Below are 26,306 nucleotides of genomic sequence, written 5' to 3'. Positions count from 1 at the left end.
CAAAATTTTGGCCTGTAAATTCCATCTTCTTCCATTCCATCTCAGTTATACCTGCTCCCATGGCCATATCCTACTTTGCCATTACCAACAACTTCATGCCCTCCATAATTTCATCTTCAAGCCTCCCACTCTCCAACAATCTTGCATTGTCATTCCAGCTCATTCTTTCTAACTATTCTTAATCCAATAATTCTTCCATTGCACTAGGACTTATACCCCATATACTGTCCACTTTTCACCATTCTGTACTCTCAGAGTGTCCTCTCTTCTCTCTCTGTGTCTTAGATTCCCTGACCTATCATTGCAACCCCTAACTCAATCACTTCTTCTCACTTGCCCCCTCACTTCATATTCACTTGGTTAAATCCCACCTGTGGATAAATTCAGCTGTTTGCTACTCTGTGCCTGCTTTCAGCTGACATACGTGGCTGGAGAGAAATATACGGTGTCTCCCCTTATCTGCCATTTCAGTTACCCACAGTCAACAAAGTTCCGAAAACATTAAATGGAGAATTCCAGAAATAAACAATTTATAAAATTTAAATTGAGTGGCATTCTCAATAGCATGATGAAATCTCACACCATCCTGCTCTGTCCCATCCAGGACTGAATCATCTCTTTGTCCAGTGCATCCACACTGTCTACAGTCCCTGCCTGTGAGTCACTTAGTAGCTAGCTTGCGATCAGATGAACTGTCACAGTAACACAGTGCTGTGTCCAAGTCACCCTTATTTTACCTAATAATGGCCCCAGATGAAAGAGTAGTGATGCTGGTAATTCGGATATGCCAAAGAGAAGCTGTAAAGTGCTTCCTTTAAGTGAAAAGGTAAAAGTTCTTGACTTAATAAGGAAAGAAAAATAATGAATGCTGAGGTTGCTACGACCTACAATAAAACCAAATCTTTTATCTGTGAAATTGTGAAAAAGGAAAAATAAATTTATGCTAGTTTCACTATCATGCCTCAAACTGCAGAAGTTACAGCACAGTGCATAAGTTCTTAGTTAAGATGGAAAGGCATTAAAATTATGGGTTGAAGACATGAACAGAAACATGTTTCAGTTGATGGCAATTGCGTTCAGTACTATCCATGGTTTCAGGCATCCACTGGGGGTCGTAGAATGTGCCTTCGTGGATAAGGGGGGATGACTGTATGATCACACTAACTGGTCTCGTTTAAATTCATGACCACTAACCTCAAGCGCGCCCTCGGCACTGCCTGTCCCTCTCTACATTTTCCCAGTCTGTTTACTCCCACACTCTCCTAGACAACCACAAAACTCCTTGAAAGACTGGTCCAGACTTGCTGTCTACAATTTCTCTCTCCCCTTTATTCTCCTTTGAACACCTTCCAATCAGGCTTTTGTCTTCACCATGCTACGCCATCCTAAATCTTCCTCATAACTAGATCTATGAGCAACGTTCAACATAGCTGGCTTCTAAGACAACGTTCTCCTCTGGTTCTTTTCCTTCATTAAAGGCCTCTCCTCTGCTCATCCCCCATTTCTTCTACTTTTACACACTGGAGCTGTAGTCACTAACTAAATGTGGCTATTTAAACTGAATAAAATTAAAAATTCAGTTTCTCAGTTGCACTAGCCATGTTTTAAGTGCTCAACAACCACATGTGTCTAGTGGCTGTTGTACTGGACAGTGACGATAGAGAACATTTCCATCCTGGAAGGAAGTTCTATCGTATAACACTACACTACAATATCCAAGGCTCGGTCCTTAGACTTCTTCTCAACTTAAACTCACTTTCTGGGTAATGTCATCCATTCTCTTGGCTAGTCACTTGTACCTCTAGCCTGGACCTTCTTCTGAACTCCAGACTCCTTTATCCAACCACCTACTCCTCAGTGCCACTTGCATATTTAACAGGTATCTTAAAGGTATCATGCCTAAAAACTAAACTTCTGATCTCTCCCAACCCTGAACTCCTAACACTCTTGCACCCACAATCTTCTTTTCTTACTTTTCTTCAGATTTCAGTTACTTTACTTCCCACTCCTATAAACTAAAATTCATTTCATTTCAGACAGACTGAAAGTTAAATATTTTAAAATATTCTATACCATACTGATAAACTCATTTGAAAATATATACATATATATTTTTCTTTAAGGATCTGTGTGTAATCATAATTTGTAGAAATTTTAATCATTTCATCTCACAGGAAGAAATTATAATTTCAAGAGTTTGGGCTTGGTGTCTGATTTATCCTTAAGTGGAATAAGTGCCTAATACTTATTTTGATTAAGGTAGGGTTGTGGGGGTTGGGGATGGGTTGTAAAAACACCTTTATTCTAGAATTGGTTCTGTTCCCTTAGCCCCCAAATCACTTTAAACTACAGAATTAACTTTAGGGTTGCTCTTTTGGGGCCATAGAAGTCTTTTTTCAGAATGTTCACCAGGAATTTGGTCAGAGGGGTGGGAAGAGCCAACAGCAGAGTTCTCCTGGTTTCCAGGTGTGTAAGCCTTGTAACCTTGTACAGCTTTCATTCAAGACTATGTGATCCCCCCAAAAACTGCCAGAAATATCTGGCCAATCCCAACCAAGATCAACTGGCTCTGGGAGACAGGGCTCCCAGGATCTGGTTACCTGAGCCATCTGGCCTGTGGTTGGGAATATCATGCAGGAATGAGCTGGGAGCTAACCCTCATCCTCTGAGGGCTATGCCTCATCTAAGGGTGACAGGAAGACGGAAGCACCTGCAGAAGAATCTGTGGAAGGCCCCAGGCACCAGCTCAGCCACCTGGTGGCTTCCCTTAGGCTACTGGCCTGCAGTACAAAGAATGGAAGTCAGTCCTAGATATACTGCCTGGTCTAGAGTCAGGGCTTAATCAAGAGGACAAACTATTTTTATCTCTACACTTTCCAGTCCCCATAAATTCCTTTGAAAAGTAAAGATTTTTCTGCTGTGAAAACATTCCTTATGAAGCAGTTTAGGGAAGGGGAAATGTTTTTTTAACTGGAGCCACTGGTGACCAGACATGCAAGTGACAGTCAAGCAGGTAAAGAGCAGCGCCATTTACTTTTAGTAGTGATGCTGGGCTTTATTCTTTCTGTTTTTGTTTTGTTTTGTTTGCCTCAGAATATTTACATATATGGGTTGGGGAAGGTAAGTGGTTTCAAAATATGTCCCTAAATTCTTTGATACTCTTCCCTTGAAGAGGAGAGCTTAATTCCCTTCCCCTTAAGTGTGGGCTGGATATAGTGACTTTATTCTACAGAAACAAAAAGCAGAAGTGACATACCTGCTACCACAGAGGCTAGGTCAAAAGAGGCACAGTAGCTTCATCCATCCATCTCTTTCTTCCTCTCTCTCTCCCCCGCAAGCCCCCACACTCTTTCTTTCTCTCTGATTACCAGCTCTGGGGGAAGTTATCTGCCATGTCATGAAAACACACAAACAGCCCATGGAGAGGGCCATGTGGTGAGGAATTGAGGGCTCCAGCCTCCAGCCATGTGAATGAGGAGGACCCTCCAGCAGCCCCAGTCAAGCTTTCAGATGACTGCAGCCCCAATGTACATTCTGCCTAAAGTGTCATGAGAAATTCTGTGCCACAAACACCAGCTAAGCAGCTCTGGGATTCCTGATGATCAGAAATTGTGAGACAGTAAATGTTTGTTGTGTTAAACTGTAGTAAACTATTATTTATACAGCAATAGACAACTAAGACAGAGGGTAAGGACCATATAGTTAATTTTTTTCAATTAAAATTAAGAACTTGGAATATATAATTTTGTTAATTACAAAAGCCAAATGCTGTCAAAAAGGAAAAGGACCTGTGATGTGACCATGGACTAGAGCAGGGCCTCCATGCTGGACACAGCTGACCTTTGCTCTGTGACCTTGGGCAGGCTGCTCCAGCAAGTGCTGCTTGCAGTATGAAGGCTGCATAAGATCAGGAGTGCAAAGCCCCTGGCACAGCTCCTGGTACTGATGACAGACAGCATGCTGGTGGCAGGGGCAGTGGTTCCCTGCCCCAGGCTTCCCTACAGTCACACAAAGGCCCTGCCGCTGGCAGGTGGCCCCACTGGCCCTGCAGATTCCCAGGCAGTGCTCTACCACGGCTCCACACTGCCCCTTCCTGGGGAGGATGACACAAAGCTGAGATGATTAGTAAATCCTCAGAGGGGAGGTGGGGGAGAGAAGCTGGTAACAAAATGTCAGGAGGTTTCCAAGTGATCAATGCTGCACTTTGCCTGCTCTTTGCTACTTTGAATCTCAGAGTGTTATTGTCCCCACTTTAAAGTCTACCCAACGATTTGTCTACAGCTTTTCAACCACTTTCTCTCCCCAGAACTTTAGCATTAGGCACAGCACTGTGGGGCCATATGATAAGAGCATAGAAGGTGCTACTTTGGTATAAAATGCCTTCTTCATCTACATCATTTGAGGATGCATGAAATTTCCACACCACTACAGCTTACTCCTCGATTCACACTCCTGTCCTGCTTGGGTGTAAGATATGTGGGCTTTGTGAACGCTCCTTGGCTGATTATTGTGGAGAGGGCTGTTGTCTGACTTGAGGGTCTACATCTAGGCTTCAGTCTAACTGCAGCTGCTGATGGCCTGTCTCACCGTTAGAAAAATGAAAGGGGACTGCATGTTTATTTTGAAGTTTGGGTTTTGGGCTGTAGCACACTGTAGGTGGATATGTGTAAAAAGGAAAATCAAAACAATGAGGGCCCTAGGGAGGGTCTGGGAAACCGACTTTATTCCCAAGGCCGTTCAAACCAAGGCTTAGACTTAGCGCCTGTGACTGGCAGGTCTTGCACACAGTAAGAATACAGTGACAAAAGCACAATGAGGAATTTCACCAGAAGGTAACAGGTTACACTCCATTCCTTCTCTGTTGTCGGAAACAAAACAAAACAAAACAAAACAAAAAAAACTCTAGCTGCAAAGAAGTATTAATCTAGTCAGTACTTTGCCAAAGGGTCCCATGGGTTAACTTTAATTAGTAGAAGAAGGTATTCTTTTTTTTAGCAATCCACGAAGAAAAACAAGCCAAAGTTCAGGCATTTTAAAAAGTCAGCTACAGAGGTACAGATATGGGCAAACATCCAGAGTGGCCATACCAAAGTGAGGAAACTACTTTAAACCCAGCTAAGCACTCAAAGTGGTTCTCTTTCACTGGAAACCAGACGCAATTCAGTGTCCAGGTTGCTTTATACCACACTGAAGTCATTAGAATCTGCTCAGTGCTGCTCTCATTGACAATGCACCTCCCCCTAACCCCGCCACCAGCAGCCCACCACCCCACCCCATTGCTGGCTTTTCTCCTTCAGACTTCACCAGCCATGCAAAGCAATCATTCTTAGTCTGCAAAAGAAAATTCTTTACCTAAGTATTGGTTATATTTCTGATGTTGATGGGTTGCTATTAGCTTACTTTTATTTGTCATAGGTATTTAATTCCTCCATTTAATCCATGCATATTTATTAAGCACTTGAGATAAATGCAGGCATGGTAACAGGTTCAAGGAATACAGAGATAAGACACAGTCCCAGCCTTAAGGCAAAGATAGACACATAAACAAAGATTATACTATATATCATATTTATATTATTTATTTATAGCAGAATATATATAATTGGTTAGGGCTCTAATCAAGCCTGGGGGTCAGGAAAGATTTTCTGGAGTGGGTGATGTCTGAGCTCTGCGTTTCAGTGATGAGTAGGAATTAACTGAGCAAGAAAGAGACAGAGTGGACAAAACATTTCAGGCAAAGAGTACCACAAAAACAAAGGCATGGAAGCTAGAGACAGCATGAGTTAGGCAGGTCAGCAGACTGGTTTTGTTAGAGTAGAAGGGAGTGGTAAGAAATGAGACCAGAGGTCAGCAGGGCTGATACGGGAGTTATGAAATGCTGAATTTATGTTAGGCTTTAACCTGAGGAAGTCATTACAATGTTTGAGAATGAGACACACTTGAATAGGCAGTCAGGTAGGTAGATTAGGGGAGGGGCTTAAAGAGTACAGGAGCAGAGGCAGAGGCCAGGCTGGCTCCCCTCTGTAATCTCAGCATTTTGGGAGGCTGAGGCAGGAGGATCACTTGAAGCCAAGAGTTTGAGACCAGCCTGGGCAACAAAGCAAGACCCCTGTCTCTACGAAAATTAATTTTTAAAAAGCCAGGTGCTGTGGAGTTTGCCTGTAGTCTTAGCTACTTTGGAAGCTGAAGCAAGAGGATCCCTTGAGTCCAGGAGTTTGAGGCTGCAGTGAGCCATGACTGCACCACTGCACTTCAGCTTGGTTGTCAGGGCAAGACCCATCTCAAAAATGGATAAATAAAATACATTTTAAAAAAGGACCAGAGGCAGGCTGCGCAGTGGCTTACACCTGTAATCCCAGCACTTTGAGAAGCTGAGGCAGGTGGATCACTTCAAGTCAGGAGTTCAAGACCAGCCTGGCCGACATGATGAAACCCTGTCTCTACTAAAAGTACAAAAATTAGCCTGGTGTGGTGGCACACACCTGTAATCACAACTACTCGGGAGGCTGAAGCAGAAGACTCACTTGAACCTGGGAGGCAAAGATTGCAGTGAGCTGAGATTGCACCACTGCACTCCTGCCTGGGCGACAGAGTGAGATACTGTGTCAAATAAATAAATAAATAGGACCAGATGCAGAGAAACTATGTTGAGGTTGAGGTGAGAGTTAATAGCATTTGCAGAATGCGGGTCGCATCTGGGATGGGAAGGGGAGTGATTTGAGACACATTTGGAAGGTAAATTGGCAAGACTTGGTGACTGATGGGTTATGGGAAATGAAGATCACGTAGGAATCACGGGTGTGTTCCTGGAGACCACCATCATCATCTGAGGTGGACAGAACCAGCATAGAAGGGGAGAAGATGATGATGAGTTACTTTTGAACACACTGCACTTGAGAGGGTTTAAATAATTTATTCTCCTACTGTCTTCAAAAGGTAAAGGAGTATATACGGTAAACTTAACTGTGGTCTAAAATGAAGGTGGAGAATGCTGTTGTTAATGGGCGACATCACTAATGCATCATAGCACTCCCATTCCCACAGCCCAGACACACCTTCGGCGTCCTTTTCAATATATCATTTCATCCCCGCAAGGTGTCAACTATAAGTTCCAACACATGATGGCTACTACTGTTTCAATGGAGAGTGTATGCCTTGGAAAGCCACGTTTCTCCCCAGTCTAAAAGCTTGAGAGAATAACATTCTTTAAAACGTACATGTCTTGAACACAGATTTGGAGGTATCCTTGAAGTAAATTATAGCTTACCAAATGTAAATAACCAAAAACACATCGATCGTGAGTGCCCGCATCACTGGGAACTCTTCTGATATTTCTGAGACTCGTAACTTGGTTTAAGGTTAGGGCAGTGCAGACCACGGTAATCAATAGAGTCTAATTTTAAATTTATTAACTGTCCATTATGGGATGGGACAGGGCTTCTCAATATGACTCCAGCAAGATCCAGGCTTATTAATGCTCCATGGAGGGTGTCCGCAGCAAGAAGTCTTCCTGATGGGTTCAGATGATTTGGATTACACCCCCTCCTTAAGGAACTCAGAAGGAAAAGCAACAAATAAAAGACTGAGAAATCCTCAGAAATCAATTAAACTTAGTTTAGCCTAGTGTCACCCAGACTTACTTGGCCATGAAATCCTCCTGTCACATGACACTCATGAAGAGCCCCTGAAATTAGGACCATTTCAATCCTCAAAACATACCCATTTTTCAAACGACAAATACAACATCTAGAATCAGAAAGCCACAAAATTGGAATGGGAGATCTAAAAATCAGATCTTCCGGTTCCAGCTTCAGGGCCCAATTCATAGGACTGCAGCTGAAGAGGACAGTTAGCAGTGAAGATGAGAGCTGATACCTGGGCTACATACCCACTTTACAAACAGAACATCGGGGGCCCGGCAGTATCCCTACTCAGCAAACTGTGCAGCACATGGGCCAGCTACAGCTTTCTGGGGGGTCCCCATCAGGGCTGACAGCTCATCCTGTCTTTCAAAGTCCACCACCATTCCCCTTTTCTTTTGTTGTCACTATAAAACTCTACTCTGTACTCTCTGCTATACCCACGAGAGGAATTCTGGCCTTTAGGGCATTTCCTGTTGCCTAGAAACCTTATAGATCATTGGGTGCAGGAAGCTGACTCTCTGGTAGAGATTTACAGGCAGGAAGTGTATTCAGAGTGCTCTGGGGCAACACCTGTGAGGGAATACAGGTAGTAAGACAGGGCAGAGGGAGAGGCTGAATTCTGATGCAGCTGCAAACAAAAGCCTGACTGATCCAGGAGGATGCTCTGCAACGGGGCTGGGCCTTCGAACTGGATCCAAGCTGGGTGAAAGGACCAGGACTTCACGTCCCAGCATTAACCTGTCTTTGGATATGGGTTGCTACTGCTCCTACCTTGGGCATCCTAGTTCTCCTCAGCCACAGGCAATCCCAAAGAGGGTCTCAGCTGAGCACTGTCAGCTGCCAACATTACCAGCAGCTGAAGAAGGAAGTCCTTCCCTCCTGGAAGCAGGTGGAGGGAGTGCTGTAGATCTGGGCTGCCTGACAGCATGTTCTGCATTGCTCAGGGCGTGCTTCCCACTCAACTCTCAGGTCTGGATAGTTGTCTGTTTTCTATAGATGCTGCTAGAATCTAGAGTCTGGGCTGTGGCCTCCATTATATTAACCCTAGCTTTACTATGCTTCATATTAGTTTTATCTTGGTACCTATAAAGCTTTCCAAAAGTTTTATATTTCTCTTGTATCCTAGCAGGGTTTAAGGAAGTGATCAATAATCAATATGGATATAGAGGAAAGAGTAAGAGATTTGGAGCCTGAACTCCTAATTTTACTTCTTCTTCTTCTTCTTTTTTTTTGAGATAGCGTCTCACTCTGTTGCCCAGGCTGGAGTTTAGTGGTGTGATCGCTCCTCAGTGCAGCCTCGAACTCCTGGCCTCAAGTGATCCTCCCACCTCAGCCTCCTGAGTAGCTGGGACCACAGGCGCACACCACACCTGGCAAATTTTTAAACCTTTTGTAGAGACGGGGTCTCCCCAGGTTGCCCAGGCTGGTCTCAAACTCCTGGGCTTAGGAGATCCTCCTGCCTCCTGGGCTCAAGAGATCCTTCCTAAGTGCTGGGGTTACAGGTGTGAGCTACTGCACTCAGCAATCACAGAATTGCCACTTATGGATGTATACAATTACAAACATCACTTAATTTCTGTGAATCTTAGTTTCATGATTTACAATATGGGAATTTTAAAAAGGCCTATTTTACCCAAGCTCCAGTGTTACTGTGAGAATAATAAGATGGTGAATTGAAAATGCTTTGTAAAGTAAAAAAAAAACTAGAGCCAGTGTTTCACAATAGTGAGTACAAAATAGATAGCTGCTATGGTTTTAATATGGTCAGCTACCTCCAAAACTCATGTTGAAGCTTGGTCCCCAATGTAATGGTGTTGAGAGGTGGTGGAACCTTTAAGAGGCATTTGGTTGAGGAATCCACCCTCAGAAAGGGATTAATGCCACCTCTTAGTCACTGAGAGAGCAGGCTGTTACAAAGCAAGGCTGCCTCTCGTGTTTTGTCCCTTTCTGCACACTCCTGCTTTCCCTTCTGGTTCTCGGCCTTTCTCTGCCATGTTGTGATACAGTACAAAGCCCTCACCTGAAGCTGAGAAGATGCCAGCACCATGCTTCTTGGACTTCCCAGCCTCTGGAATTGTGAACCAGACAAACCTCTTTTCCTTATAAATTACCCGGTCTCTCAGGTATTCAGTTATGGCAACAGAAAATGAACTAAGACAACACCTATTAAAGGAAAAAAATATTGAGCCAATACATGTAAAAGTAGGTGTAAACTCCTTTTGCTAACAACACTTATACAAATCCAAGTGAATTTACAAAATATAAACAAAAATAGAATACAATTAATTTCAATTAACAATACTGATTATTGTGCCATGTGATGTTGTTTTATTGGCTTATATACATACGGTACTGACTGTAAGGACAAGGTTCTTTTGGACTGGATATACATGCCATGTAATAATTCGGTTTTCTCCATTGTTTCCACTGTGAAACTGCTCAGTTACACAATGCACCATTTGGCCTTAACATAGAAATATCATTTATGTTTATTAAGTACACCTCCACTTGTTTAAATTTTCCATTTTATTTGGCGATAAGAATATGTATCATGAGTTCAATTTGGCCTTCTGTATCAGAAAGTCCATATAACAGTGACTTGAAAAATTAGGAACAAAAGAAGTGCAAGACTTATACACTGAAAACTACAGGCTGGGCACGATGGCTCACACCTGTAATCCCAGCACTTTTGGAGGCCAAAGTGGGTGGATCATTTGAGGCCAGTAGTTCGAGACCAGCCTGGCCAACATGGTGAAACCCCGTCTCTACTAAAAATACAAAAATTAGCCAGGCATGGTAGCACATGCCTGTGATCCCAGCTACTCAGGAGGCTGAGACACGGGAATCACTTGAGCCTGGGAGGCAGGGTTACAGTGAGCTGAGATCACACCACTGCACTTCAGCCTGGGCAACAGGGTGAGATTCTGCCCAAAAAAAAAAAAACCTACAAAACATTGCTAAGAGAAATTATAACAAGAAAGATCTAAATAAAGGAATTGGAAGACTCAGTATTATTAAAATAGCAATGCCCCTCAACATGATCTATAGATTCAACATAATTCCTATAAAAATTCCAGCAGGCTTTTGGGCACGAATTGACAAGCTGATCCTAAAATGTATATGGAAATGCAAAGGACCTAGAAAAGCCAAAACAATCTTAAAAAAGAACAAAGTTGGAAAACTTAGACTTCCCAATTTTAAAACTTACTATAAAGCTACATTAATTAAGACTGTGTGGTACTGGCATAAGGGTAGACATATAGATCAATGGAACAGAATTGAGAGTCTAGAAATAAAACTTTACATTTATAGTCCATTGATTTTTGACAAAGATGCCAAGGTAATTCAATGGGGAAATGACAGTCTTTTCAACAGATGGTGCTGGGACAACTGGATATCTGCATGCAGAAAGATGAATTTAGATACCTCATACTATACACAAAAATGAACTCAAAATGAATCATATGCCAAGTGTAAAAGCTAAAACTATAAAACTTGTAGAAGAAAGCATAAGATCTTTGCAACCTTAAGTTAGACAAAGAGTTCTTAAACACAACAGCAAAAGCATAATCCATGAAAGGAAAAACAAAAAATTGACTTCATCAAAATTAAAAACTTTTGTGCTTCAAGAAACATCAGTAAGAAAATGAAAAGCAAGCCACAGTCTGGGAGAAAATACACACAAATACTATTTCTAGTAAAGGATTTGTATCCAGAATATATAAAAATCACTTGTAAGTTAATAATAAGACAAGCCAATTAAAAATGGGCAACAGTTGAATAGGTATTTCACCAAAGAAATATGAATGGCTAATAAGCATTTGAAAAGGTGCTCAACATCATTAGTCGTGAGGTAAATGAAAATTAAAACTACAAGGAGATGCTATTATACTTCATGCTCAGTAGAATGAATATAATAAAAAGACAAAATAATTTTTGATAAGAATATGAAAAAACCATAAGCCTCATACATTGCCGATGGGAATATAAGATAGTGTGCTTACTTTGGAAAACAGTTTGGCAGTTTCTTACAAAATGAAAGATAAATTTACCATATGATCTTGCAATTCCTCTCCTGAGAATCTACCCAAGAGAAATGGAAACATACATCTATACAAAGATGTATATGTATTCATGCAACATTATTCATAAGGTCTAAAAAGTGAAAACAATCCACATGTCCATCAACTGGTAAACAGACAACCAAAATATAATACAGCCATACAATAGAATATTATTCAGCAACAAGAAGGAACTACTGTTATGTGCTACAGCACGGAAGACTATCAAACATAATATGTTAAGTGAAAGCAGCCAGATGTAAAAGATTGCATATTCTATGATCCCATTTATATGAAATGTTCAGAAAAGGCAGATTTATAAAGACAGTGGATCAGTGGTTGCCTTGGCCTGGTAGTAGGAATGAGGACAGATTGCCAATGAGCAAGAGGAATGTTTTGGGAATAACAGAAAGGTTCTAGATTTGGTTGTGGGGATGTTTGCATAAAACTATGCTTACTAAAAATCACTGTACATTTAAAACAGGTGAATTTGAGGCCGGGTGTGGTGGCTCATGCCTATAATCCCAGCACTTTGGGAGGCCGAGGTGGGCAGATCACGAGGTCAGGAGTTCAAGACTAGCCTGGCCAACATAGTGAAACCCCCTCTCAATTAAAAATACAAAAAATTAGCTGGGCGTGGTGGCACATGCCTGTAATCCCAGCTACTCGGGAGGCTGAGGCAGGAGAATCTCTTGAACCCAGGAGGTGGTGGTTGCAGTGAGCTGAGATCGTGCCACTGCACTCCAGCCTGGGCGACAGTGCGAGACTCCATCTCAAAACAACAACAACAACAACAACAAAACCAGGTGAATTTTATGGTATGTAAATTATATCCCTTTGGTTTATTTTTTTGACAGGGTTTCATTCTGCCACCCAGGCTGGAGCTCAGTGGCGCAATCTCGGCTGACTGCAACCTATGCCTTCTGGGCTCAAGCGATACTCCTGCTTCAGCCTCCCAAATAGCTGGGACTACATTTGCGTGCCACCACGCCCCAGCTAATTTTTGTATTTTTTGTAGAGACAGGGTTTCGCCACATTGCCCAGGCTGGTCTCGAACTCCTGGGCTCAAATGATCCACCTGCCTTGGCTTCCCAAAGTGCTAGGATTACAGGCATGAGCCACTGCACCTGTCTATAAATCATATGTTAATAAAGCTATTTTAAAAATTAGCTTCTTTTTTATTTTTATTTTTTTTGAGATGGAGTTTTGCTCTTGTTGCCCAGGCTGGATTGCAATGACACCATCTTGGCTCACCTGATGGTGGGCACGTAAATTAGTTCAACCATTGTGGAAGACAATGTGGCAATTCCTCAAGGATCTAGAACTGGAAATACCATTTGACCCAGCCATCCCACTACTGGGTATATACCCAAAGGATTATAAATCATGCTACTATAAATGCACACATATGTTTATCGTGGCACTATTCACAATAGCAAAGACTTGGAACCAACCCAAATGTCCATCAATGATAGACTGGATTAAGAAAATGTGGCATATATACACCATGGAATACTATGCAGCCATAAAAAAGGATGAGTTCATGTCCTTTGCAGGGACATGGATGAAGCTTGAAACCATCATTCTAAGCAAACTATCACAAGGACAGAAAACTAAACACTGCTTGTTCTCACTCATCAGTGGTAGTTGAACAATGAGAACACATGGACACAGGGCAGGGAACATCACACACTGGGGCCTGTCAGGGTGGGTGGGGGGCTAGGGGAGGAATAGCATTAGGAGAATACCTAATGTAAATGATGAGTTGATGGATGCAGCACACCAACATGGCACATGTATACCTATGTAACAAACCTGCACGTTGTGCACATGCACCCTGGAATTTAAAGTATAATAAAAAAAAAAAAGAAAGAAGGAAATTTAAAAAAAGCTTTTTTTTTTTTGAGATAGAGTTTCACTCTTGCCCAGGCTAGAGTGCAATGGCACCATCTCGGCTTGCTGCAACCTCTGTCTCCCAGGTTCATGTGATTCTCCTGCCTCAGCCTCCCGAGTCCCTGGAATTACAGGCATGTGCCAATACGCCCAGCTAATTTTGTATTTTTAGTAGAGGGGGGTAATTAGCTTATTTTTTGTATATAATGAAGTGTCTGCAGACAGCCACACCCTGGGCTGGTATAATGAAGGGTTTTTTGTAGTCATTAGAGACCCAGACTCCTTATATCTTTGCCTCCACCACTGCTAGTATGTGTTCTTGCCCTCATGGTCATATCTCAACTTCCTTCCTGGCTAGATGAGGAGAAAGACTGGAGAGTGAGAAAGACATTGACCATTGCTTCTTGACCTTTTGTCTGAGATCAAATGTAGCACCTGCTCTTACCAGCTTAATACCTGATATGTCCTCTATCTATCTTAAAAGTCAGCCACTTTTAAGGATCTTTCTGGGAAGCCCCATCTAATAGCTCAGATATCATGAGCTAAAACCTTGTCACATGAACATTTGTAACTGCAAAGGAGTCTGAGAAGCATAGGACTTTGCTGATTCCAGTCAAATTAGGGTTCTGTTAGTAAGGTAGAGGGGAAGAATGGATATTGGGTAAAGTAGCTTGAAATCTCTGGGGGCTGAGAAACACTTTTTGGTGTCAAATGTAAACACAGATAGAACCAGCATTACTTATATCATAGAGCAGTCCTTCCTTATAAGGTGATGAACCAGAATATGCTTAATATTAATGGGTTCTTATCAAAATAAAAACAAAACAATTAAATTTTTAGTGAAAGCACAGGGGCTCCAGAGAAGCTATCTCTTACTCTGTTGAGAAACACTAAGCTGAACAAATGTTCCTTGTTGTTTGTATTTTCATTTCTAAGACAACAACTTGAGGGCTGAGCCATTTGGTATAGTAAGAAGAACAGGCTCTTGAGTTAGAAATGTCTGGATTTAACAATTGGCTACAGTGTTTAGCTATGCTTTGGGCACATTGCATAACTTAGCTAGGCCTCAGTTTCCTCCTCTGTACAAGAGAAGTAGTACCTGCCTTACAGGGTTATTGGGAGGACTTAAGAAGGCAGCAGGTGTAAACACCTGCCTGTGCGTTTGCTTCTCACCTTCACAACTCACACTGCAGTGACACAGCCCTGTCTCATGCACCAGCAAAGAACAAGTCCTCATTTTTTTCTTAGCAAAACTAAACAGCTGTCCAGCTGTATTTTCCCCACATTTCTCATGCTGAGAATTTTTCCCAAGAGAATTTTCCTACTTAGAGATCATCTATTCAGCACACACACACAAACACACACACAAATTATGATGTGGGGCAGAGGGAGCAAAACAAACAAAACTTGCTGAAGATAAAATTAACACATGGAGAACAAGATTCTAAAAATACTCTTATCTTTGTACCCAAAGTTTTGGAATTGTCCTAATAGCTAATATTTTTACAGAATCAGAGAGATTATGTACTTGGCACATTAAGAAAGGTAGGTGCCTTGTCAAGTGCTTGTGAAAGCAGGTGTGCAGGTGGGTTGGCTGGCATGAACCCCAGGTCATCCATTACTTGCCCGTTTATTCATACATCAGTGTGACTAAGCCAGCATAAGCCAGTGTGGAGCCTCTTCCATCACTTTCTCCCCAAAGCACAAATACAGGTTTAAACAGGGGACTGTTCAAGTGGGTGGACTGTGATAGACTTACAACTCTTAAGTGGTTTGCAACTTTAGTAGCTTTTAAAAGTCTCTGTTAAACACTGACTGAACAAAATCCTTGTTTCTGCAAGAATGCGATATATCCCAAAGAAGGACTCTGAATCAAAATTGTGACATTTGTCAACTGAAATGTAGAACCAATATTTAGTATCTATCTTTATTCTCTACAAAGTAACAAAACTGTAATAATGACAATCTTGATAACACACGGCATTTAGTTTACATAATTAAGAGACAAGTGCAGGCTGCCAAAAGTGATACAATACTTCCGGGCACAATGTTACAATGTGGTTTTCCAGTCACTCTTTCTCAATGATTGATTTTTTTTTTTCCCTATCCCGTGACCTACCTGACCGCCATGATACTCATCTGCCCATTTTTCTCCTCCCCTGTGAAAAGGGAAAAAGAAAGATGGTGCATGCCTCCACTCCAGAGCAGGTCTTACAGGCACCACGTGAGCGGAGGGCCCTGCCCAGGAAGCCCTGCAGCTTCTCCAGTGAGCAGCAGCCCTACCTGCCAAGACTGAAGAGCTGTCAGGATTTCTACAGCTATGGCTGCCACTGTTCCCCAGAACTTGCCCTCAGCTCCCACATTGAGAAATCCTCTCTGTCCTTTGGTGCCCTCCACAGCTAATGGCAGTTAAATTCTAATATTGGGTTTGTGCAAAGTTTCTCCAATCCTGAAAGCTGCCACATTTCACGCTTGAATCACAAGTCAAGTAAGAGCAAAACAAAACAAAAACCTATTCTTTCTTGTCTTGAGTCATTCTATTTTATAATTACCATGTTGTTGCCTTTCCTCTCTCTTCCTAACCCAAATCATGAAGCACAGGAGAAGTCCTGTTACCCGCCACGCACAGACCAAAGAAGAACCCGTTCTAACACAGCTTTGCCTACTGCTCAAAGAATTCACAGTAGCAATGTTGATCTGCTTATAATAAAAAATTCTGCTTTCTCTGCTGACCAGATAGTGGGTATTCCACAACACAAAAGCAGCTGCTTAGATGTGTATTTGGGGTTGTTGGAATATTTTCCCATTTGTATAACATGCAGCTTCAAAACACAATTGATTGCTTAGTTGTCTTATTAGGAATACAACTGGAAAGGCGCGGTGGCTCACGCCTGTAATTCAGCACTTTGGGAGGCCGAGGCGGGTGGATCACCTGAGGTCAGGAGTTTGACACTAGCCTGGCCAACTTGGTGAAACCCCATCTGTACTAAAAATACAAAAATTAGCTGCGTGTGGGTGGCAGGCACCTGTAGTCCCAGCTACTCCGGATGCTGAGGCAGGAGAATTGCTTGAACCTGGGAGGCGGATGTTGCAGTGAGCCGAGATTGCTCCACTGCATTCCACCTGGGTGACAGAGTGAGACTCCCTCTCAAAAAAAAAAAAAAAAAAGTAGTACAATTAGGCTGGTAGAGCTGATATTTATAAGAGAAAGCCATGGCTATGGAAGAGGAGAGGAGAGGAGAGCTGAACAACAGTTGGGTCTTTCGTTTACTCATACAAGTGTTTACTAAGCATGCAGGAGTTCAAGGTGAGGAGCTGGGTGTTTTGCACTTAGGCCCCACCCTCAAAAAGCACACCCTCTGTCTAGAGAGAAAGACGCACTGTGGATGACAATTTACAGGTGTGAGAAGGACTACAGAGAGTGTTCTGAGGTTGCTGATCAGCAAGGTGAGGGAGGCCTAAGTCTTAGAGTGTCTTTGGAAGACTTTCAATTTAACTCACTTATTCATTAAAGTACTTCTATAAGTTTTAATTCGCTTACAACCTCCTTGTGTGTGTGTGTCACAGCCGCTGTGATTCTCATAAGTAAACCCATGCCTCTGGATTCTAGAGCCGATGCTTTCCTCAGACACTAGGGGTCAGCAGCTTCCAAGAGTTGTGAGTCAGGCTAAGAGCCCCAGTTCCTTGGGTGCTGCTGGGAGTGGGTTGGAGCTGATTCTCAGAACAGCGGGAGTCTAATAGGCACTGTAATTGCTCTTCCAACACCACTCTCCTTCTTTTAGTAACTACCTTAACTTTTATTTGAGCACCTTCAATTCCTCCTGCAAAGTCCAGGTGCTTGGGGGAAGTTGATCAGGTGGTAGGGCTTGTGGCTCATTATCCCATCCCCTGGCTCCACTTATGGGTTCAAGGATAAACACAACACCCTATTTGGGCCAATGAGATTGAGGAGAAATCTGCTGAGAATGACTGGGAAAATAGTTTCTGGCTCTTTTGAGAGAGTTCTTGGAAGTGACCATTTCTTTTTCTCCCTCTCCCTAGACAGTGATGAATAAACTCAAAGCCCTGGAAAGGAAAATCATTTGGCAACTGGAAGATGTGGGAAGATAGCTGTAAATGAAACTGACTGCAAAAAACAGAGCAGAGAAGTTTAAAGAAAAAAATGAACAGCATTCCTGGTGATGCCCCATTGAGTCAATGAAACAAACACATTCTGAAGCCTTTCCTAACCAGGAGCCAACCAATCGCATCACTGTGAAGCCAGGTGAGTTTGGTTTTCCATGATTTTTATCTGACTGAAGGCATCTCAAGTATACACCGAGGGGATAAAGGCAGCAACTACCAGCAAGCTTTGGAAAATGTGGTAGCAAATGATCTGCAAGCTACTACTTATTAAACTTTATGCCAGCTCACCCTACCCTGCAGACACCACAGCAGTAAATAAATGAGAGGGAGGGGATCCAGAATGCTTAACTGGGGAAGAAAAACTGAGGAAGACATTGTATACTCACGGCCTGCCTCTTTTCCAGTTGGCTGAGAAGCCTTTTATTAAGTTGTTCCATTTCCTTACCATGTCCTTAGTAGCGGAGATATATTTTTTGGAAATGTATTGATCACAGTTATATTTCCTTACACTGGGAGGACAAGGAGGCTCCCTGCAACAGACCTTTGAAAGTAATGAACTGACAGAACAGGCCTCCAGTTCCAGCTCCCTGCTACCAATCTCCCTCACCTGCTCAGCCCAAATCAGTCTCTAAATACTCAGAGCTCTAAAAGAGTGGGATTTCCTATAGTTCATTGTGGGGTTTTACCTCTAACTCAGTAAAGAATCACTGAGAGGGTAAAGGGAGCCCTACTACAACTGCAGGGACCAGGGAAAGTTGACTCGACATCTCTACTTTCCTTAGATCATTGTACAAAAAAAAAACATCAAAGCGGTCATTGTAGTATTTTTCAAAGGTGTGAGGTCATCATGATGCAGGGTATTGATTTGGGAGTCCAACAGATCTAAGTTTAAATCTTGGCACATCTCCTTACTAGTTGTGTGACTTTGTTTCTGAGCTTCTACAACTGTAAAATGGGAATGGATAAAGCCTACCATTCAGGTTGCTCTGAAGCTTAAGTGAAATATACACGTAATTGGTTTGGCATTTAAAAAATTGTTGCTAGAATTATTATTTCAGTATTCCCCTGGACGAAGGAACGCTGTGACAGAAGAAAACAGAGAAGTAGCCAGCTCCCTAAACATTCCCAACGTATACATATACTTCCCTGGGTGCATGCCAATGAAAGCAGTACAAGAACTTCGAAATTCAACCCCCACATGCAGGGTCTGTATCTACGTTAGAGAGTTCAGACTTTCTAATGGAAGTCACAAGCTTCTGAAGTAACTGCAGGTTTGGACTTGGTGAATGATCTAATTCCTTAGGTAGGTCTGATTTGTAGTGAAGCAGTGTGCAAAGGAGCTGCTCAAAAAAATAAAGGTTATGGTTATCTTTGCCTTTCTTTTTAAAGATGTGGGCTCTTAACAATTTTTATCATTCACTCAAAAACAGGTGTTCAGAGTTAAAGTTTAGGACTTACACCCACTCATCTGTTCTAGAATTCCTATCCTAAGCAAAGGACTTGGTAGGTATTCTGGAACAGAGGCTTGAATGGAGGTGATCTTTCTATGTTGCATGGTTAACTCGTTTTCATTGATTCTTTCTATGGGAGACTTTATTAGTCTTTCCCCAATATATTGTCTCCTTTTTCCTTATTGATAGAACTCCTCCTGCCCTTTGCAACACACACACACACACACACACACACACACACACACACACACACCTTTTAGCTGGGCATATGGATGCTTAGGATAAGAATACATTCTCCAGCCTCTCTTGCAGCATGTGTGTGAGGTCACAACCATATGACTAAATTCCGGCTAAGTGAATTTAAGCAGAGGTGTCACGTGTGACTTCTGGGAAGTGTCCTTAAAGGAAAGGAGATGTGTTCTTCTTCTTCCCTTTCTCCTTCCTACAGTCAATTACAACACAATAGCAGGTGTTTAAGCAGCCAACTTGGACCATGAGGCAGAAAGCCATGTATTGAGGATGAGCAGGATTGAAAAAAAAAAAACCTTCAGTCATCTTAAACCTGCCTTAGACTCCTGACCTCCACACTTCTTTTACATGCATGAGAAATAAACTACTATCCTTTCTGAAGTCCTGGCATTTTAGGTTTTCTGTCACTTACACCTAAACCTAATCCAAACTGATACTTTGCTATATCTACTGTTTATGTTTTCTCTATTCATCATCACATGACAAGCCACTTACAAATGGAGTATGGATTCATCAGTCATTCCCATCATACTCCCAAAATCCCACTCACATCCTCCAGAATGAATTCCACCCACAGTATAACATCAGAAAGGTCACCTCTCAGACATGGAAAGAAATAGAATTTTTTTTAAATCAGGCACAAAACCCTTTTGTTAATTTTACAGAAAACCCTACCTATTGAAGATGACTGCTTTCTTCTACTGTAGTTGGCAATTTTATGAAATGAAGAAAATTTGCTCTAGTTGCAAGTGACACACACCTCTTAAATGCCTACTATCAATTAAAAGTAAAATACTGGTTACTTGCAACTATCAATTAGATACAATGTACTCTAGAAGGAGATCAGGAGCCTTGGCATTCAGATATAGGAGCATTTTTTTGGCTTTGCCATTTACTTGCAATGTGACCTTGGTAAGTGACTTAACCTCTTTTTCAGTTTCTTTATCTATAAAATGAAACCTCATACAGTACTTGCCAAAAAATAAAAACAAATAAATAAGCTAATATGGACAGTACACCCAACATACAAAGGTGTACAATAACAAAAGGCCCTCTTTGTTCTTTTGTTTTTTATTGGTATAAATGAAAGGTTATGGATTTTAAGCCCATAGACCTGTGATTTAATAAGTTTTAGTCTCTAAAATTTACTAATTTTATAACCATGGTGGCCTTAACTTCCTTAAGACTTAGTTTCTTCAACTGTCAATCACTCTTATAACGACAATAGTGATATTATTAATTGTAGCAATAACAACTGTCAACACATTGTATGGTTAGCAGGTGCTGGGGGCTGCATCAAGTTCTTTGTTTTTATGATTTCATCAAAATCTGGGTTTTTTCCTACCCCCTACAGATGTTTTTAAGGATATAAACAGAAAGAAAAAGTGATTATAAGGATACTGTGTGTACCAGAATTTTACAAAATTGTAAGGTATATAGAAATATAGAATTATTTTTTATTGAATAAATAACTCCTTTAAAAGAAGATACTCTGATTTTTAGAAAGTGGAAGATTTTGATTATAACAGGAGGCTATTTTTTTTCCTTTTCAAAACTTGTACTTAATTTAAGAAGTAATGTAAAATTATATAATGCCAAAATAGAGGCACATGCTTATGGAACTGCTTACCATAAAAGTGATAACAAAATGTCCATGCAGAATAGACTGGTTTTCTCTCATTTCTACTTCAAATAGTCTTCATCATTTGATCCAGGAAAAAGTATCTGATGATTCCCAAGAAAAGTATATTATGTACTCATATATACTGGGTATAAGTATGGATGTAATGCATCTGCATGTACTTTCTTTCTTTTACTTACAAACAAATGTTTATGTTCTAGAACACAGGTTTGTAAATTGACTAGAAATCAGAAATTTCTCCCCTTAGAGAAACAACATTTATGACCATATCTTTCTTACAGTAACTGTTACCATCCCCAACTGAAAATTCTTCCTGATATAAAATACTTGTATACAGAAACTCACTTTTGTATATAGCTTTTCCATAAATTCAGAAAACTTTGGCTAAATTTGAGTCACTCCTATTTGATGTAATGAGACACTAAAGGACCCAGGATTGGGGAGTGAAAAGGAAGAAAAGCAGATGCCAGCAGTGGACGTTTTTACAGGGCAGCCTTGGAAAAGATAAAGGAAGAATCCAGCCCACAGATGATTAAAAACTGCATATTTAAAAAAAAAAACAGACTTAGTTGCCAACATTTAAATATAGAAATTTTCACATAAAAATCCTATGACCTGCATTTTTGGTACAGCCACAAACAGCTGGCCATGCACAGTGCTATGGAGGTCCTTTTAGACTGGCCCACTTTCACTCTCCATTTGTGGGGAAGCATCCCTCATTTAGAAATCTGCCTGGATTGTATTAAAGGCATATGAATTTAAGGTATCTGAGCTTGCACACATACCTCTGCCCTGTATAAAAATGAAAGTTAGGGAAACTGCAGGTCATGGGCCCTTAACAACAAAAGAAAGATCTAGCATGGTTAGCTTTTCCTTATGTCACTAGGACCCTCACAGGCCACCAGTCAGTAAAGGCCCCATGTGGAGAATTACTGTCATTCAGCCACAGAGCAGCAATTACTATTGAGGTCACTGTTCCTCAGACCCAATGGTCTTGTTGCAAAGTTCACCTTCTTGCGCCAGATACCATCTGTGTAACATAAAGCTCACAACAATATTCTGCCCCTTTAAGTGTCTGAGTTTCCGACCCTGGCTTTGAATCGGTTCCCTTCCTGTACTTGTTAGTGAGGGAGGGGGCAGCCCTGAAAAGGGTTCCTGGAGCAGGTATGACATTATCCTGGTCAGAGATATCCCCAGAGATCTCTGTGCATTGGAGAGGTAGGCCTGAGTAACACCTGCTCAATTACACTTGACTTCTCCTTCTAAAGGTGGGTTCAGGGAGGTGGGTATCAACTTGGTCATAAAATCAGAGTGTTATCTATGTTTTGTTTATATTCATTTACTCATAGATTCATCTGTGTTTTATGTTGAATGTAGCTCCACTGAGGTAGGGGCTTTGTTTTGTTCATTACCATACCCTTTGAAGTTAGTGCATGGCACATAATAGATACTCAATTAATATGTGGGGAATAAGTGAATGAATGAAAGCACTACTTTTTTCTTCCTGGTAAGCCTTCCAAGATCAGTCCTCCATCATCTCTCATCTGGAGGACTTCAACTGGGGGTCCCAACTGAACTAGACCCCAGGCATTGGTGTAGCTACCCCTCAAATTTAATATCTACCTTAAGTTATCTATCTAGAATCCAAATCTGTTGCATCACTTCTCCACTTAAAATGCTGCAATAAGTTTCTCACTATAGTTTCTCACTATTCTTAGGATAAATTCCAAATTTTAAAATGAGGCTGAGAAGGCCCTTTTAATCTGGCCCCAACCCATCCCTCCTGTCCTAGGTAGCCTTACGAAACTTCTCTGTGTGCCAGGCTCTCTCTTGCACTCCCACCAGACTGTGTGGCAAGCTCCTAACTCACTCATCAGGTCTCAGCTTAAGTCTTCCATACGTTCTCACCACTACCACGTATTCCCTTATTATCACACTTACACCTGTTGGATTGTCTGTCGGTTGGCCAGCAGGCTTGTCCGTCTTGTGACAAGACACCTGTATCCTTGGTCACCTGTATCCCTGGCACCTCCTCAAGAAGGCAGCAAGGAGACTTTTATTGGATAAACATATTTTTTTTGTGCCAGGTTCAGTGCCATCCTCTTTGTAATCCTCCACTTCATTATTTCATAGATGAGAGAGAAGTTGAGGCCCAGCGAGGTGAAGTAATTTGCCCAGGGTTAGGATTCAAATGCGAGTCTGGGGACCCTGAAGTCAGCTTCTTTTCACTGTGCTGCGTAGTGGCCTTAGCCTTTCCTTTCTAACAGTGAAGCGGAGGCAGCACACCTGTGTCTGAGTGCCCCAATGACACGCACATCTATTACCTCAGGAAGAAAGAATGTCTGAGGAGACGGAATTTGCAACCAGTTACAAAGGACCGCACACACAAATATGAATAAAGCCTCTTGAACACCAGAGTAAAGGAATGTAGGTCAAATAATTGCCCTGCTCAGTGTCTCCCTCTCCCTCTATTACCCAACTCCTCTTATTTGCATACATGAGGCCCCAAGTGGAAGATAACTTGGTGGAAAATTCCAGGAGCTTTGCAACTATCATTAAAAGCAAAAGTTCAAGAAATAAGGAAAGAATTTTAAATTCACTTTGTTTTAACTCATGATTATTCTAATTTAAAAGCTCAGATTTAGTCATGTGTTCAGAGGCAACTAGGCATAGAAAACTGTAGCAAGCCTCTGGAAAAATAAGTCTTGTTTGGCTGTTTTTGTTGTTGTTGTTGTTGTTTTGTTTTTGTTTTTTTGAGACAGAGTCTCACTCTGTTGCCCAGGCTGGAGTGCAGTGGCGTGATATCGGCTCACTGCAACCTCCGCCTCCTGGGTTCAAGTGATTCTCGTGCCTCAGGCTCCCGAGTAGCTGGGATTACAGGTGTGCACCACCACACCCAACTAATTTTTGCATTTTTAGTAGAGACAGGGTTTCACCATGTGGGCCAGGCTGGTCTCAAACTCCTGACCTCAAGTGATCCACCCGCTTCTGCCTTCCAAAGTGCTGGGATTACGGGCATGAGCCACTGCGCCTAGCCTTGTTTGGCTGTTATGAAAACAAAGTAAATCATGATAATGAAGAAGAAAAAGATGAGGAAAAATAACTAACAGTAATTATGAGCCAGGTACGCACATTGCCATTTAATCCTCCTAAAAAGCCTGTGAAGTTAAGTAGTACTAATACTCCCATTTTACAGATGTCAAAATTAAGGCACAGAGATGTCAAGTAATTTGCTCAAGGTCACACAGCTAGGAGAAACAGAAAAGATTAAGATCCAGTCCAGCTGTTTCCAAAACCTGCTCTTATTCCACAAAGCCAACTTTCCAGTTTGTGTAATACTAATTGTTATATAAGATTTATAGGAGGCCATTGGTTTGAACTGAGCTCCTGTATGAGGCCCAACAGACCAAAACCAAAATAGAGTTATTCATGCTGAAGTTCCATGCCATCAAGTTGAAACTAAGTTGTTCATCTGACCTTTCAAGAAACCAGCAGAGAAAGATAACAGCCAAATTATCAAACAGGCCAGTCGTAGCTGGCATAAGGAAGCCCCCTCTGCTTTAACCTTTGCAAAGAAAGTAACTGAAACAATCAATGTTCTGCTCCCTCTTCCTGCTTTCCTCCACCCTTTCCTGTCTATAAAGTCAACTTCCTCTGCTCAGCTTATTGGAATACTCATTGTGTTCTATAGAATGAGGTGTTGCCTAATTCTAGAATTGCAAATAAAAACTAAAGATCTTACCCCATCTCTACTAAAAATACAAATAATTAGCTGGGCGTGGTGGCATGCACCTGTAGTCCCAGCTACTCGGGAGGCTGAGGCAGGAGAATGGTGTGAACCTGGGAGGCGGAGCTTGCAGTGAGCCAAGATCACACCACTGCACTCCAGCCTGGGCAACAGAGCAAGACACTGTCTCAAAAAAAAAAAAAAAAAAAAAGATCTTTAAATTTGCTGGCTTGTAAGTTTGTTTTTTGAGAAATGTAAATGACATTTTCTAATCATTAGATTTACATTTGTTCCAGAAGATTTTATTTCAAAATATAGCACAGAATTAGACTAATAACATTTCAATCTTACCAATGTGTTCTTCACAATAAGAAACTGCATGAAGTTGGTATCATGCTTAATTCATTTTAAAGTAAAAATGGAAAGGAAGAAAGAAAAATCCTTTGGAGGAAGAAACTAAAGGTAAGACTGAGGAAATTACAAGTGACTGTGTAAGTTCCACATTTTAACCTAAGAGAAACTAAAGGGCGTCCAATAAAATCAAGTTTTACAATGATGTGCTAGATACTGTTACCAAGAGGGACAAAATAAATATTCAAGTTCAAAAGCATGCAACAACCTTACCAACTTCTAAATAGTATGCTGCAGAAATGAGTGGTACTGTTGCCTCCTATTAATCTAGAGGATTTTACAAAACAAAACAAAAAAAACACAGTCCGTTATGTAAAAAATAATTTGAAGGGTTTGAGGTTGAACATGTAGATGTGGATCTCCTGGGCAACAGAAAGCTTAAGACCAGACATAACAGGAAAAGTCAGTTAGTCATGGAAAACTGTAATAATTCAGTAGCTGGTTAAGTCCTTGTTCTAACTAAATGACATCATCGGGAAGAAAGACACTGTGGTGCTTGTCCAGAAAATTTCAGTCATTTCCCTTCCTGTCATACAGAGTATATGGTTTTAGTTTTACCTCCCTTTCATGACTTTTGCCTTGATACTCTCCAACGGTGATTATTACTTCACTTCCCCATGGTCAATGTCAGGTCTTTCTGCCACCCAAATATTTAATAGGTCAGTACTTTGCTGTAAGACAATGGTTCTCAATTCTTTGCATTGCATCTTACGTCCCAAATCAAAACTCCAATTTTTTTTACAATCATGATCATGAACTAAAAAGTGTCACAGGAGAAGGGGGCTGTAGCTAAGCAGACGGCTTTCTCCCTGTCACCTGCAGATGTCATTGCTCCAGCCATGCTGTGTTCACATTTTACATCTCTGCTTTCTTCTGGGAAATCTGGGAAGGCTGGGTGCATGATCACTCCTCCCTGGCAGGTCTCCCTTGCAAGTAGCACATCAAAGACTCACTGAGTTCCAAGCAGTCACTTTGTGTCAGCCCAACAACCAACACTCCTCTGATTCCTCAATGCTACCCTCTTCCCTCTCCCCCTAGCTTCTGATGATTCAACATGCTTTATATGGCTTGTATTTCTGCTGTTCTCTCTTCTACTGCCCCCAC

General features: G+C 41.6%; 1 protein-coding gene and 1 pseudogene across 7 annotated transcripts in view; one reads left to right on the top strand and one right to left on the bottom strand.

The window, feature by feature from the left end:
- The window catches only part of SCHIP1 (schwannomin interacting protein 1), a 613,549-nt gene that overhangs the window by 74,094 nt on the left and 513,149 nt on the right, over positions 1–26,306 (bottom strand). The gene's annotated exons all lie outside the window — the stretch shown is intronic.
- Positions 13,994–14,149, top strand: LOC134733404 (uncharacterized; annotated as a pseudogene).

The sequence above is a fragment of the Symphalangus syndactylus genome, chromosome 17, assembly GCF_028878055.3.
Source record: "Symphalangus syndactylus isolate Jambi chromosome 17, NHGRI_mSymSyn1-v2.1_pri, whole genome shotgun sequence".
Lineage (NCBI taxonomy): Eukaryota > Metazoa > Chordata > Mammalia > Primates > Hylobatidae > Symphalangus > Symphalangus syndactylus.
Note: the sequence above shows the minus strand (reverse complement) of the source record. Positions and strands in the feature narration are given on the sequence as shown.